The sequence below is a fragment of the Bufo bufo genome, chromosome 3 (assembly GCF_905171765.1).
Source record: "Bufo bufo chromosome 3, aBufBuf1.1, whole genome shotgun sequence".
Classification (NCBI taxonomy): Eukaryota; Metazoa; Chordata; class Amphibia; order Anura; family Bufonidae; genus Bufo; species Bufo bufo.
This window is the reverse complement of record NC_053391.1, coordinates 646,295,156-646,311,736: the sequence shown is the minus strand read 5'-3', so window position 1 is coordinate 646,311,736 and position 16,581 is coordinate 646,295,156.

Genomic DNA, 16,581 nt, shown 5'->3' with positions numbered 1-16,581 from the left:
CCGATCTGATGACCGAAATAACGGCGGGAAAACACTTGGCTCCGTACAGTCCCATACTGATAAATTATTTGTCCCTGGTCATTTACATCTCCGACTGTTGGGTGAGTGCCATAATTCTGTGTTTAGTGGACATCCGGGTATTAATGCCACTAAGGAACTTGTCTCCAGGTTTTACTGGTGGCCTACTTTGTCTAGAGATGTCCACTCATATGTATCTTCATGTGAAGTTTGTGCCAGGTCCAAAACTCCTAGGTCCCATCCGGTGGGGGAGTTACGACCACTGCCCATCCCTAGTAGACCTTGGTCCCATATCTCCATGGACTTTATCACTGACTTGCCGGTGTCTTAGGGTAAGTCGGTGATATGGGTAGTGGTTGACAGATTTAGTAAGATGGTGCATTTTACTCCTTTGACTAAGCTACCTAATGCTAAGAATTTGGTCTCCCTGTTCGTAGCTCATGTGATAAGTTTACACAGGATTCCGGAGAATTTTGTTTCTGATAGAGGCGTACGATTCGTCTCAAGGTTTTGGATGGCTTTTTGTCAGAAGTTTAATATTTCTTTGTCTTTTTCTTCGGCCTTTCATCCTGAAACTAACGGTCAAACTAAATCAGTCTCTAGAGCAATATTTAAGGTGTTATGTTTCCAATAACCAACATCGGTGGGTGGAATATTTGTCCGTGGCGGAATTCGCCATTAACAATCGGGTGAATTCGTCTTCTGGTATGTCTCCCTTTTTCTTGTAATCTTGGGTTCCACCCGCGATTTAGTTCAGTTTCGCCGTGTTCCTCACAAACTCCTGAAGCAGGCGTGGTAGTCAAAGAACTGTACACAGTCTGGGATCAGGTTCAGTCGAACCTGAAAAAAGCTCAGCAGATTCAAAAAGCTAATGCTAATAAGAGGCGCTCGCTAGGAGTACGTTTTGGGCTGGGAGATAAAGTGTGGCTATCTACCAGGAATTTGTCTCTGAAGGTACTTTCAAGTAAATTTGCACCGCGGTTTATTGGTCCTTATAAAATCGTTGAAATAATTAACCCCGTGTCTTTTAGGAATCTCTGCCATCAGTGGAGTTTGCTGGCCAATTGGAATTTGAAATTTCTAGAATCCTTGATGTAAGAAGGATCCCAAATTCGTTGCGATATTTGGTTCATTGGAAGGGGTTTGGTCCTGAGGAGAGGTCTTGGGTGCCAGCTACTAAGATGCATACTAAGAGGTTGGTGAGAAAGTTCCATCTAGCTCACCCGGAGAAACCTACTCCAGTGGTTATGGGTCCGGTGGCCCCTCGTGGAAGAGGGGGGTACTGTAACGGGGAGCCGGCGACGTGCTTCCCCTTCGCAGCGCCTCGTCTCCACAGCAACCAGGAGGATCCGGCTGCGCAGCGCCTCCTCAGTGCGGCCGGCGGCCCCGATCCCCTAGGCAAAGTGCAGCAGGGGATCTGAGCGCCGATGGGAATGAATCACCGCTCAGCTGTGTGGCGTGCAATGCAAGTCACGTGACGCTGGCCACGTCACGTGACTCACCTGTAGGGGCAATTTAAACAGGCAGCCTGCTGGCCACAGGTTGCCTGTGATTGGTCTTTCTACCCTCACCTGCGTATTTGGATTTCCTATTGTGTGTTTTGACCTCAGCTAGTTTTTGACCTCGACCTTGCAACCTCCTTGGATTTGACGTTTCCTCTTGGTTTCTGAATTCGGATTCTTTTTTACCTTACTTTGCCTTCTCCCTGTGTACTACGTGACCTCCTGGCCTTGACCCCGGCTTCCTTGACACCGTTATGTTTTTGCTCTCTTCAGTAGGCCCCAGCACGTACCCAGGCGAGGGACCGCTGCCAAGTTTTACGCCTTCAGTTAGGACGGGCCGTGCAAGTAGGCAGGGATAGAGGTATAGGGGTGTGGGTGGAATTCAGGGCTGCACTCTTCCCTTCCACGTAACACCACCACTTTTGGTAATATAATTTTTTTGTGGTGGAAAAGTGGCATATCTTAAAGCGTACCTAAGTTTAAAAAAAAAAAAGTTTGCATAATGGCTGTACTTCTTTGTACAATCATAACTGTGAAGGAACAGGTCTTTTTTGGGTTTCCCCAATGTTTGTTTGATTAAAGGTTACATTTTATGGAGTACCCTTTCAGTGATTTCTATTCATGCATTGGTACTTTAGCTCTATATGCCAATAATCCTCTAACAGTGATTAAAGCTTCTCTAATGTTTCTTCCTGCCAAATTATTCCCTATTTCATCTGCACAGCTACAGGTATTTCTCCCAGAAGCGGGGGGCTTCTCCTTTCTGTACAATCTGCCAGCACTGTACTGCTGTGATGTCTTTTCCCTTACTTCCCACTATGTTTGTTTTCAGCTCAGAAGCTCGCAGAACAGATAAGGAGGGATAAATCATACTTGCAGATACACAGGAGACTCCTAATCTTCAAAAGCCGTATAGAAGCAGCACTTTTTTCAGGCTGAGGATCCTGGGACTGTCTTCTGAGTCTCTGTTACTAGGGATGGATTTTTCCTGACAACAGGCAGTGGACTTCAACTTAGGTGGAAGTGAGACCCCAAGTGGCCAGGACTTTTACAGATTTTTTTTTCAGGTGAATGCAGGCATATTTTTTAAATGTAGCGATTTTGAAATTTGCTAGTTTAAATTAAATTAAATTGAGTGAAAGTACATTGACTCTGTTTAAAAGTCAGATGATATGTAACTTATTTATATAGGAATTATGACACTTAGCGCAAATAAAACTGGTAGTTGCATCCTATTCAATCTGTGCGCTATGCTAAATGAATAGTATGCATGCCACACTAAAGTTACTCCTGGCCTACTGGTATTCTGGTCTTAGCAAATATGCACCACTGACTTCCCAGGTGGTCACATATAGGTGGTACTGCCGAGAGACAGGTCTTCTTTCTAGAGACGCTCTATTTTTATACTTGTCTTGTCCTGGAAGACGACTTCTACCCAAGCTACAGCGATACAGCCTTTTTTGTAAGCTATGCAGAAGTGACAACAGGAATCCAACCCAACTCCACCATAAATAACCCATCTGCTGAGCATTTTCATTCCTGTAGGCACAGAGGAATAAGTGACTGACTGCCATTCAACCTGCCCCCAACTATCTCCAAAACCTTATTTCTGCAAATAACACATAAGTACGTTCATACTGTAGCCTTTAGACGAGAAGACCAGCCACCTTTATAAACCCCCTCAACCTTAAATGGTCTCTACATACATTTAAAGGCAATGTGTCATCAAAAATGACCTATTGTTTAAATCAATTTTTTTTATGTTAAACATATTTTTTTGAATTTTTGGTGATTTTTTGTTAATTTTTCATTTTTCCATGATGTTACTATATACCGGTATATTCAAAAACCAAAATCCTAAAATCCTGCAGTTTTCACACTGAGCACTAGGCCTAAAGTATCTCAAGTCTACCTGTTCTTTGAGAGCAGGCACATGGGCCATAGACTGGGGACCTGCAGCGGACCCATTCAATTCAATGCGGCCGCAAAAGATGTGGACAGCACTCCGTGTGCTGTGCTCATCTGTATGTCTGTTCCGCAGCCCCGCAAAAAATATATACCATGTTCTATTCTTGTCAAGAATAGGCATTTCTACTATGGATGGCCCGTTCAGATCTGCAAAACACAGATGCCGCACATGGGTGGCATCTGTGTTTTGCAGATCTGCAATTTGTGGACAGCAAAACACAGCACGGTCATGTGCATGAGCCATAATACTGAAAAAAAAACTTTAGGAAATTTTTTCTTCTCATCATCATATTCTGACCCCTATAACTTTTTTACAGCTCCGTCTATGGCACAGAGCGGTTATGGTGCCCTCTGCGCTCTCTAGCAGGCACCATCTTTTAAGACCTGACCGCGGTCGGGAAGGAGATAAACTTTAAGGTAATTTTCTGTTGTTGCATTCCTCTCCTGGAATGTTATGGCATATCACTAGGATAAGCCATAACATTGTGACTTCACAGAAGTCCCGTCTTTACTTCTCCTGCACAGTGGTACTCACAGCAACCCATGCTGAGGGGAACCACAACACAGCTCCATTCAAGTGAGTAGGGTTGTGTAACAGTACCCTGCACTGAAGGTGGGTGACAGTGTTGCCATACAAAGACTGAAACCAGCACGGCCACCACTGTTCTTTGTCTTTCTGGTGTAACTGCAGTGGGACACCTTTTGATCACTGCAATAGGTGCTGCAGTAACCTTGCAATATACCATCACATACATTAATGGGGAAAAAAGCCTTTAATTGTAATATGCAAAAACATTATGCAAGTCTCTGCTTGGATACAAAATCTAACCTGCAATCTGGTTTATATCAAACCTATCTGAGCTATGCCACTAAATTCATATAAAATATCAACATAAAGTGACAGATTAATAAGTGTTTTTATGACTCCACCAGCAAATGAACACCATGCTTTCACAGAAGTTGTTAGGTAAGATCTTATCAGGAAGGTCATGAGGCTCAACCTCGGTCACTGCTGATCCGAGAGGTTCCTGCAGAACCTTTTACAGTCAGTTACATAATACGTGATGGTAACCATATGAGGAACATATTTACTAAAAGCCAAGATGAAATATCACCTAAATTCCGAATTAATGACTAACTGTTTTAACTAGTAACAAATGGACATACTGCACCATGTGCACACAGTTTGGCAGATACAGTACTAGATGTTGAATAGGTTGCAGACCTAAGCTGGACGAAGCTGAGATTTCTGGAGATGATCTGTAGATCTGTACATGAGGTCATACGCTGGTAAGAATGGAGAGCACTTACATAGTGACATAGTAACACTGACATAAACATCACCTGACTATTAAAGGGGTTTTCCAGGTACTTGAATGGAACAAAGTTTGCAGTGCATTTCCTGGCCACTATACGGTATACAAGCTCCTTCTATCAGCTAATCGCGCGCATGCCGAGAGTAAGGCCCCAACTGATCTGATATGATGACCTGTCCTTAGGAGTGGTCATTGGTATTTAAGTCCCAGAAAAGCCCTTCAAATGCACACTAGATCTAGGATAGAAGCGGCTAAAACTCTTCCATATGTGATCTATGCTTTTGGAAGTAGGTGGTCTACCAGTGGGCACATGGCTAGCCATGGCAATTTTTTTTTAATGACTCCTATTTCAGAAGCTCCAGTGTCCCTACAAGGGATGGATACACTGCAGATTTCACAGTACCAGCAAAGTGCATGAGATTTTAAGGGTATGACCACACAGTTAGGTTTCCACATGCAGATTTACAAGCCAAAATGAGTGAATTAAAAAATATAGAAGAAGTCATGACTGTGGTTTATATTTCATGGAATTTCATGAAAAATTAACTTAGCCTGGAAAAATAACTGGTACTACAAAAAAGCCAACTGGATGAGCAATTTACATGACTGGACTCAAATATCTCAAGTCTTCCTGTTCCTGTTATATGACTGGGTATAAAAAGAGAATGTTAGAGAGGCAGAGTGTCTCAGAAACAAAATGGGCAGAGGGTCATTGTGGAACAGTTTCAGAAAAATGTTCCTCAACATAAAATCGCAAAGACTTTGAATATCCCCCATAATATCGTCAAAAGAAATCTGGAGAAATCTATGTGCACAAAGGATAAGGCTTATGGTCAGTATTGGATGCTCATGATCTACAGGCCCTCAGACAAGCACTGCATTAAAAACAGGCATGATTTTGAGCTGGGAATTACTTGATGGCCTCAGGAACACTTTCAGAAATCATTGTCTGTGAACACAGTTTGCCATGCAATCCACAAATACAGGTTAAAGATGAAGCCATATGTCAACGTGATCCAGAAACGACTGTGTCTTCTCTGGGCCAAAGCTCATTTAAACTGGACAAAATGAAAAACTTTTTTTAGGCAAGATGAATCAAAATGTGAAATTGTTTTTGGAAACCAAGAACACCATGTTCTACAGACTCAAGGGGAGAGGGACCATCTAGCTTGTTATCAACGCAAAGATCAAAAGCCTGCATCTCTGAGGGTATAGGGTTGCATTCGTGCCTATGGGCCTCTGGGTGCTGAAGTGACCTGTCTGCAATCCAGACCTTTAACCAATAGAAAACATTTGGCACATCATGAAACGAAAATCTGCCAAAGAAGACCCAAAACTATAGAGCAGCTAGAATCCTTCATCAGACAAGAATGGAGCTCTCTCCTAAAACTCTAGCAACTGGTCTCCTCCCTTCCCAGATGTTTACAGAAGAAGAGGGGATGCTGCACAATGGGAGAAATGCCCCTGTCCCAACTTTTTTGAGATGCGTTCTAAATGAGTTAATTTTTTTCATGAAATGGAAAAATGTCTCACTTTCAAAATCTGATATGTGTTCTAGGATCTATTATGAATAAGAGTCAATGAGATTTGCAGATCACTGCATTCTTCTTTAAAATTACATGTATTTACATTTTACACAGCACATATAAAATCATCGGCACATAGAGATACAATATGGCCCGAAGATACCCATGGGTCCTGTATTATAGATCTACACAGTGGTGTAACTAGAGTGTTATGGGCCCCAGTGCAAACTTTGGATCGGGCCCCCCCCCCCCCCCATTTTTACAAAGAAGCGGCAGATTTTCTTACTAAGGGCGCTTTCCCGTGCAGCTAGTCCGCTGCGTGAATGAGGGCCATGCCCCGCTCCGGACAGCAGAGACACGGAGCAGTAACATGATTGACAATGCTCTGTGCCTCTCTGTGACCTTTTTACTACAAAATCACAGTGAGATAAAGTTGTCACAGTGATTTTGTAGCAGAACGATCATAGAGAGGCAAAGAGCATTATCAATCATGTTACTGCTCCGTGTCTCTGCTGTCCGGAGTGGGGCTTGGCTCTCTTTCACACAGCGGATTAGCCACACGGGATCCGCTCGTGTTAAAGAGCCCTAAGCCCAATGCATGGCTACACTCACCCAGTCCTAATAAAATCTGATCCTACCTCATCCAGGGTGTCGCTGGCGTCGGCGTGATGTCCGCTGGATCCAGAACAAGGTCCCTGTGGTGATAGAGAAAAAAAGAATAATCACATAAGGAACGGATGGTGACTGCCCCTATAAAACTACCAGCAGGGGGCGCTGTGCTGGCCTGGTAGACTGAGCTATGCCAATGTATAGCAGGGTAATTTAGGACATTTCCCCTAAGTGCTACCACACAGTACTAATGTCCACATTGTGGCCCCTCACAGTACTAATGCCCACCTTGTGGCCTTTCACAGTAATTAAGCCCACCTTGTGGCCCTTCACAAAAGTTATGTCCTTCTTGTGGCCCCTCACAGCAGTTATGCCCACCTTTGTTCCTGTCACAGTAGTTATGCCCAGATATGTGCCCCTCACAGTAGTTATGCCAAATATGTGCCCCCTAACAGTAGTTATGCCAAATATGTGCCCCCTCACGGTATTTATGCCAAATATGTGCCCCCTCATGGTATTTATGCCAGATATGTGCCCCCTCACAGTAGTTATGCCCAGATATGTGCTCCTCACAGTGGATATGCCCAGATATGTGCCCACTCACAGTGGTTATGCCCAGATATGTGCCCGCTCACAGTAGTTATGCCCAGATATGTGCCCCTTACATAGGATATGGCCAGATATGTTCCCCCTCACAGTAGTTATGGCCAGATATGTTCCCCCTCACAGTAGTTATGCCAGATTATGTGCCCCTCACAGTAGTTATGCCCAGATATGTGCCCCTCACAGTGGATATGGCCAAATATGTTCCCCCTCACAGTAGTTATGGCCAGATATGTGCCCCCTCACAGTAGTTATGCCAGATATGTGCCCCCCTACACAGGTTATGCCAGATTATGTGCCCCTCACATTAAATATGCCCACATATGTGCCCCTCACAGTGGTTATGCCAGATTATGTGCCCCCCTCACAGTAGTTATGCCTTTATATGTGCCCTCTCATAGTTATGCCTTCATATGTGCCCTCTCATAGTTATGCCTTTATATGTGCCCCCCTACAGTGGTTATGCCAGATTATGTGCCCCTCACATTAGATATGCCCACATATGTGCCCCTCACCGTGGTTATGCCAGATTATGTGCCCCCCTCACAGTAGTTGATATATGTGCCCCCTCATAGTTATGCCTTTATATGTGCCCCCCTCACAGTAGTTATGGCAGATTAGGTGCCCCCTCAGTAGAGATGCCCACTTTTGTGCCCCCTCACTCTAGTTGTGACAATCAACCCCCCCCCTTCCCCTTTGCCCCCGAGTCTGCAGTGTTAGGCCTCATGCACACGACTGTTGTTGTGTTCCGTTCCGCAAAATGGGGTTCCGTTGTTCCGTGATCCGTTTCCGTTTTTGTTTCCGTGTGTCTTCCTTTATTTTTGGAGGATCACCAGACATAAAGGAAAGTAAAAAAAAATCTAAGACAGGTTTGCCATGCAAATGATAGGAAAAAAACTTATGCGGACGCGGATGACAATCTTGTGTGCCTCCGTGTTTTTTAGCGGTCCCATTGACTTGAATGGGTCCGCGAACCGTTTTCCGCGAAAATAATAGGACAGGTTATATTTTTTTGACGGACTGGAACCACAGATCACGGACGCGGATGACAAACGGTGCATTAGCCGAGTTTTCAACGGACCCATTGAAAGTCAATGGGTCCGCAGAAAATCACGAAAAACGGAACAACGGACACGGAATAAAACAACGGTCGTGTGCATGAGGCCTAAGGAAAAGAAAAAAAAACCCACATACTTACCCTCTTCCCTGATGTTGCGCTGCCACACTCACATTGCGCTGCTGGCTGTACTGAAGGCAGTTTCCCGGGCCTTCAGATTTCCTCCCACAGCCAGCAGCGCGATGTGCGGCCAGCAGAGGGAGCGCTAGAGCTCCTGCTTCACTGATGATCTGGAGACAGCCCGGCAGTGACCAGAACTGCCGGGCCGAGTGTATGAGAGTGAGTGCGCGAGTCCCCCCTCTCCCCACCCCCCCCCCCCCCCCCCCCCCTCTGCGCAAACCTCCCCCACCTTGCCTCATATTAAACATGTAATGGAGCGCCCTGACGGGGCCCGGCATTGTCACTGTACTTCATGCCAGGCCCCGTCACAGCGCTCCATGACATGTTAGTACAGCGGGCCCCCTCCCCCCGCCGGGCCCGGTCCCAGTCGCACCCCCTGCGACTGCGATCGTTACGCCCCTGGATCTACAGTATACAAGATGGTACTATAATACAGCCATGTGCATAAGAGGTTGTACATTATTAGAAACACAACCCATACGCCTGCGTGATGCTGTTTTTGGAGGGAAGCAGCCATGTTTTGGTTGTCCTGTACAGCCCCTTTTCTAGCTATAGGACATACAATTTTTAACCACTTCCTGATGCAGCAATTTTCCGTTTTTGCATTTTCATTTTTTCGCTCCTTGCCTTGTTAGACCCATAACTTTATTATTTTTCTGTTAACATAGCCGTATGAGAGCTTGTTTTTGCGGGACAAGTTGTACTTTCTAATGCCACCATTTAATATGGCATACAATGTATATGTGGTAAAAATGACTTGTGCTCTTTATTCTCCAGGTCAGTATGATTATGACGATACCACACTTGTATAGTTTTTCTTGTGTTTTAATACTGAAGAAAAGAAAAAAAAACCTTTGAAAAATTTTTTTTTTCCTTGTCATCAGTCTCCTGACTGTCCTGGACCAGCACATGTGCTAGTCTCCTCACTGTCCTAGACCTGTGCATATGCTAGCTTCCTGACTCTCCTGGATCTGGACATGTCCTAGTTTTCTGACTGTTCTGGATCTGTTCTTGTGCTAGTCTCCTGACTGTCCTGTAACTGTGCATGTGCTACTGTAGTCTCCTGACTCTCCTGGACCTGTGCATGTGCTAGTCTCCTGACTGTCCTGGACCTGTGCATGTGCTAGTCTTCTGGCTGCCCTGGACCTGTGCATGTGCTAGTCTTCTGGCTGCCCTGGACCTGTGCATGTGCTAGTCTTCTGGCTGCCCTGGACCTGTGTATGTTCTAGTCTTCTGACTGTCCTGAACCTGTGCATGTTCTAGTCTTCTGACTGTCCCGGACCTGCGCATGTGCTAGTCTCCTGACTGTCCTGGACCTGTGTATGTGAAGAGGAAACTAGCACATGTGCAGTGGGTTCCATCTACAGGCACATAATATATACACAAACACACAGACATATGTAGTGTCCCACAACGTAAAGGTGGGCACTACTCAAGGGTCAATTGGGTCATGTTGTTCTCCACCTCATGTGGAACATGGTCATGGTGTTTGGTATTGCATTGTAATGCATATGTTCATGTCAATTCCTGTGTACCAGGCCTGCTAGGGGTGTAGTTTCTCCTCCTAAGCTGTAGAGGAAGCTAGGGAACCCCCTAGTATATTTAGACAGGTCCAGTCCAGGGAGAGGGTGTGTGTGGTTAGAAGCCAGGATTCACTTCAGCCAGGCAGTAGCTGAGTACCAGCTTCTAACATGCAGCTAAATAGCCCAGGTTCCTAACCTGCTACCAGGAGAAGAAGTTTCCTCCTGAAGTTATCCTGCATCTAGCAAAGTACAGAGCAGTGCTAATCGTATCCAACCAAGTAGAAAGCTGAAAGGCAGAAGTTTATTTACAGCAAGAGGATTTATACCAGAGGAAGGTTTCCCTACCCAAGGATAAAGCCAGCTATTAGGCATTCGGGCCTTGGAGAAAGTCAGACAGGATTCTGCAGAAAGTACAGCCTGATCTGTGAGTTTATTCCCTCTGAGTTATCTTGCTAGGATTCTACCTGCCATTTATGTAAAGCCTGCCTGTTACCAAATCTACTTCCTATGGAACTGTTTGAAGCTTGTAGATAGTTGAACTGTTCAGTAAAGAGGAATTCTAGTTCACTACAATCGTGTGTACCTCCATTATTCCTCCTAACAAATCGGTTTGCCACCGTTACCGGCACTGGCGTCACGAACTGTAAGGGATCTTGCCACAGGCACGCTAAACCTTCAACACCCAGGGCACTTCAGCTATCACCCGGCGTGGTCCCTATATCTAGAGAGTGCCCCAGAGGATCTACGTGCCAGCCTCTTCATCACTGCTGTACGCCTGCCCAGGGTATACTACAAACTGTGAGTACTAAGAGCAACCCTCGGTCTGTTAACTGACCCCCGTGACCTCACACTCGCTCACCCTGAAGGACTGGCGTACTGCACATAATACACACATACAGGCACATGCAGGAGGTGTGGTAAAAAGGTCCCACGCACAAAAGTCAGATGTTTTATAGTGAATGATAACCTAATCCTGATCATCAGGATCCTGCACGGCAACTCCCCTGGCAGCTTAGATGGTGTCTGCAATGCACTACATGAATTCTGAGACTAACCCTCTGCATCGCTCTGCAGCTCTTCTCTGCCATAGGATTTAATTAGTGCTCCCTCCATGAGCCAGTGCTTTGGATCGCCTAAGGCCGATGTAAGCCCCCCCCCCCCCCACCCTCTGGGATGACAAAGCAGCCATGACGCACAAACCCCATCAGCAAACAAACTAACTAAATGACGTGGTCTTAAATGGCAGAAAAAATTCTCAAATACCCCAAATGCTGTTGCGCATTTCTAGAGGGGGGAGCAAATTCCGCACATGTGATCCGTTGCTAGCAGTAATCCCCATCAAAAATGCAAACAATGGAGGATGTCAGCAACCGACCACATGTACCACAAACTGGAAAAAAAGAAGAATATGCACTTCTATGTTTTTTGGTGAGGTGCTGTGGTATACCGGTCTCTGACCATAGATACTTGTATAGAGAAAACCACGCACTCTCTATATGAAGTATGCAAAGTGCATTTTATATTGTAGTACACTCCAAAATTGTGCAAAAAAGTGCAAAAAATTTAAATAGAGAAATTAGAAGTAGATTTACAGTTGATTGCCTGAAACTGCAGGCAAGTATTGTCTAGTGACAGACATCTATATTTCAGCTCTGAATTATTGGCTTTGTCGTAAGTTCGATCGTTAATCTTGTCCAATAAGGCTGCGATATGTGAGACAATCTATCGCTGTAACATAAAAAGAGAGCGTAAATATCTAGAGGTTATTAGTAAGTATAATGTTGTTACGTAACCTGTATTAATCTGTAACCAGCATAGGTACGTAGGTATATATTCAGAATCACGTTACAAAATGCTAGCTGCCAGCTATGATGCTAATATATGATTCTAATATACAAGGTACGAGGTGGAGAGGGGTAAGCATAATACAATGAATACGGAGTAATATATCACAAAATACGAGGTGGAGAGGCGTAAGTATAGAGACACGTTTTCAGACACATTTCCTCTCCACATACTGACATACTTGTTGTCAAGGAATACAGCCGAATAAGATCGGAGCCAGTTATTAGATAGATTCCATAAAATAAGAAGTCCAAGAATAAATAATAAGCCAATTTAATCGGAAGAATACGCTTATCTGATATACCAGTTAATGGAAATTTATCTAAGTATATTTAATAGGGGTCACAGATCTATATACCTCAAGGAAACTTTATTTTAGTTCATTATATTTTATTATATTTTATTACACATTTTTAGAAATATGAACATATGCAATAGAAAGGTATAAACAAAACAGCACTGAATAAGAAAAAAAACGCATGTAGATGAAAAACGCATAAAAAACGCATGGAAATTGCATATGCGTTTTGTATCAGCAATATGGAATAGATGAAATATATGAGTGTATATACTATGACGATTAGTGGTATGAATATAGAGAATGTTGTTGATACTTTTTTTTGTGCCAATTTGTGCCCAACTATAATAACGAACATTTTGATGAAGGAATTCCATACCGGGTTTTTGGTGGGGTTTTGTGTGGGTATAAAAAGGGAAGTCTTGCATTTTAGAATTTGTCCACTGAGGAAGAGGTCGGAGTACCTCGAAACGCGTCTGAAAAATAACTCAGACTCCCACTAATACCCACATCTGATTTAGAAAAACTGAATCCATTAAAGGTCCTATGCTTATTATATTTGGACTACAGGAGCAGCACAGCATTTGAACATCCGATCCAAGGGCAAAACAGTCATGTGACACAACCCACACCACGTGGGACGCCAACTTCGGCACCCAGCAGCCGTGCTACGGAGGACATAACTATTAAAAGCATCTGAATGGCTGACCTGAAGGTAAAACAGTCACGTGATACAACCCACATCAAGTGGGACGCCAACCTCGGCACTCAACAGCCGGAGGACGCAGCCATTGTAAGAAGCCGGGTGAGTGAGCTGATTATCGTTTGGGACGCCACCGAAATCAGCAATATAAAGGACAACTTAATAGTGAGTACGATAACCAAACTAACCACCCGCTCCCACTAATACACTTTGCTCCACAATACTCTGCATATATATGAATATAATGGAAAGCCAGATGCATTTTTAAGTTTGTGATCACTCATGGAAGGAGTATAGTAACAAAACCATATATACATTCCTTGGAGGATCAAGAGTTTTGTTACATAATTTTGCACAGTAGAACACCAAAAAAGGGGAGAGGCTGGCACAAATAATTGAATAAATATAAACTTTATTGAGGTCTCAACACGAGACAATATAGGATAAAATGCAGATAAGGGATGGTATAGTGGTGGGTATAAAACACACTGGAAGAGATATATATAAACACGGCACCACTAGTATATAGACATATTCATAAAATTTGAAATATCCAGACTAATCAAATCATGTAAATAGCATAATAGATAACATGAGTCAGATACCTAAAAAATATATATATATAAAGGCAAAGCCACGGTTAACAAGCCAGAATGGAGATCCAAAGTAATACAAACAGTATAAAGTGCAAAGTGCAACCATACATGGAACCTGGATAACTACAACTGAGCTGACCATAATAGAGCCATGGCATAAGTACCTGAGTGGTGAACGCGCGTTTCACATAAAGCTTCTTCAGGGGGAGAAGGTGTGTATGTCATTTTGCACAGATCTCACCAACAAAGTTTTATCCGGAAACCTTACAACTAAAACTAACAAGTTTTTTGAGTGAATGAATTGCTGAAACTAACAATATGTATATGGATGTGTATTAAAACCTATACCGGACTGTGGGGATAATCAGAAAGAACTATACACACTGTCTCATATAAGTATACATAAAGAAAGATCTTTGGAAGTCAACATATTCTTTTAAACCTACATTTTGGCACGTTGAATCTGTGATTCTATATATGCCTTATAACTATATGGATCCAACCACATTTTATTTTTAAAATTTTTGAATTTTTGGGGATTGTATTATTTATGTATTTTATGCTGGGGTTTTAAGTTGATATGTAATTGATATTACCAGAATAAATTCAGATTTTGTATACAGCAATTCATATCTGACTTAAGTATAACAGATGTTGAGTGCCTGCCTATTATATTGTTACTAAATAGATGTAGCAGAGTGCAGCCAGTGCACTGGCTTGCAGCAATCGACCGGCTGCAGTTTGCACTGGATATATATTTTCCCACTGTTATGGATAAGGTCTTTCAGCAAATAGTTAACAGGAGAGACAATTGTATTACCACTGTAGTGATGTTGAATCCAATACATACTAGACGCGTTTCGGAACACTTGTTCCTTCCTCAGTAGTAACGAAAATAAATGCTTGCCTGACACATCTACCTACTCCACATTACCAAATGATCCAGTCCAATCCATCTGGTCCAAAATACAAGCAACATTAGACAAATACCTAGTACACAATACCATTGACAAGAAAACATATGATTTCCTCATAAATCCACATCCCATTACCCCAGTATTTTACATCCTCCCTAAAATTCACAAATCTCTTATCAACCCACCCGGCAGACCAATAGTCGCATCTACAGACTCCATTCTAGCCCCTCTCTCAATTTTCGTGGAAAAGATACTGACCCCACTTACCCGTAAATCGAGATCCTTCCTATTAGACACAGAACATTTCCTCAACATCATACGAGACAGGTCCACACTTCCCCCCAACATCTCTTTTGGTAACACTTGATGTAAACAGCTTATATACATCCATTACGCATGATCTTGGCATAGAAGCCACACGACTGTCCCTCATTGATACACAAACCTTAACGCAAGACTCCATCAACTTCTGTCTCAACTTACTCACATTAGTCTTCAAAGAGAATTACTTCCTCTTTGGCGACACCTATTACATTCAGACGTGCTGGACCGCCAGGGGTTCTAATGTGGCACCGCCACACGCTAACACATACATGGCACATCTTGAAACTTCTTACATCTACGAGAACGTACTATTTAAACAATATGCCCTTTGCTGGCATAGATATATAGATGATGTATTCTGTATATGGACGGGTCCAGCACACACTCTCACACAATTCGTGGATAACATCAACCAGATCAGAACAGAATTAAAATTCACTTTAAACTACCATCCCAACTCCATCAGTTTCCTGGACACTCTGGTCCAAAAAGACGAAAAGGCCAACCTTTCCACCAACCTTTACACAAAAACAACAGATAGGAATGGCCTCCTCCAACACACCAGCTGCCACCCCTACAACACAAAAAAATCTCTACCGAGATCCTAATTTACCAGAGTACGATGTATAGTCTCGAATCCACAGAACCAACTAATCCATTTAGAAAAAATGCGGAACAAATTCAGAGATAGAGGATACCCATACCATCTCTTAACAGAAGAGTCCTCTTCGATACCAGAATTCCATCACACCACCAAAAAAACCGAACACGACTAGAGTAGCTTATGTCCACACATATCACCCCATTGTTCCCAAAATACAACAGGTGATTCGTAAACATTGGCCACTACTACAGCAAACATATCCCACGATCACAGAATTTCAAACACCAACCCTAATGTGCCTTAAAAGACCAAAAAATCTCAGAGACCATCTAATACAGGCTGATATAGGCAGTCAAAACAAAATTCCCAAACAACTATTCTTGAGCACCAAAAAGAAAGGCACATTTTTTATTTTTATATATTTTATTTATTTTACAAAGTAATATCACAATCAAATAACAATAACATATATATCTGTAAATCAATTAGCTATTGATCAATGTTGTACATGAGTTGTTACAGATATTTTGAAAGGCACATTTCTATGTCTACATTGTGCATCTTGTAGCAATCTCCTTAAAGGCAATGCTATACATCACCCCCATACAGGACACCGCATCCCAATTAAGGATTACTATACATGCAACTCTAATTTTGTAGTCTATCTTATTAAATGCCCATGTGGCCTTATGTACGTTGGAGAAACTACCCAGGCAATAAGAGACAGGATAGCCAGCCACAAATCAACCATACGATGCCAAAAGACGTGGCTTCCATTACCGGACCATTTCAAAAAGGCGGGACACAATGTCGCACAATTACGATTTCAAATCATTGAACAGATTACAAGACCAAGATGTGGCGGCAACCACGTCGGACTTTTAAAGAAAGGGGAATCCTACTGGATCCACACTCTAGAGACATTGGCCCCCAGGGGTCTTAATCGCGAATATGACATCCTTCCGTCTTAACTCGTGTTTTGTACCGAATAT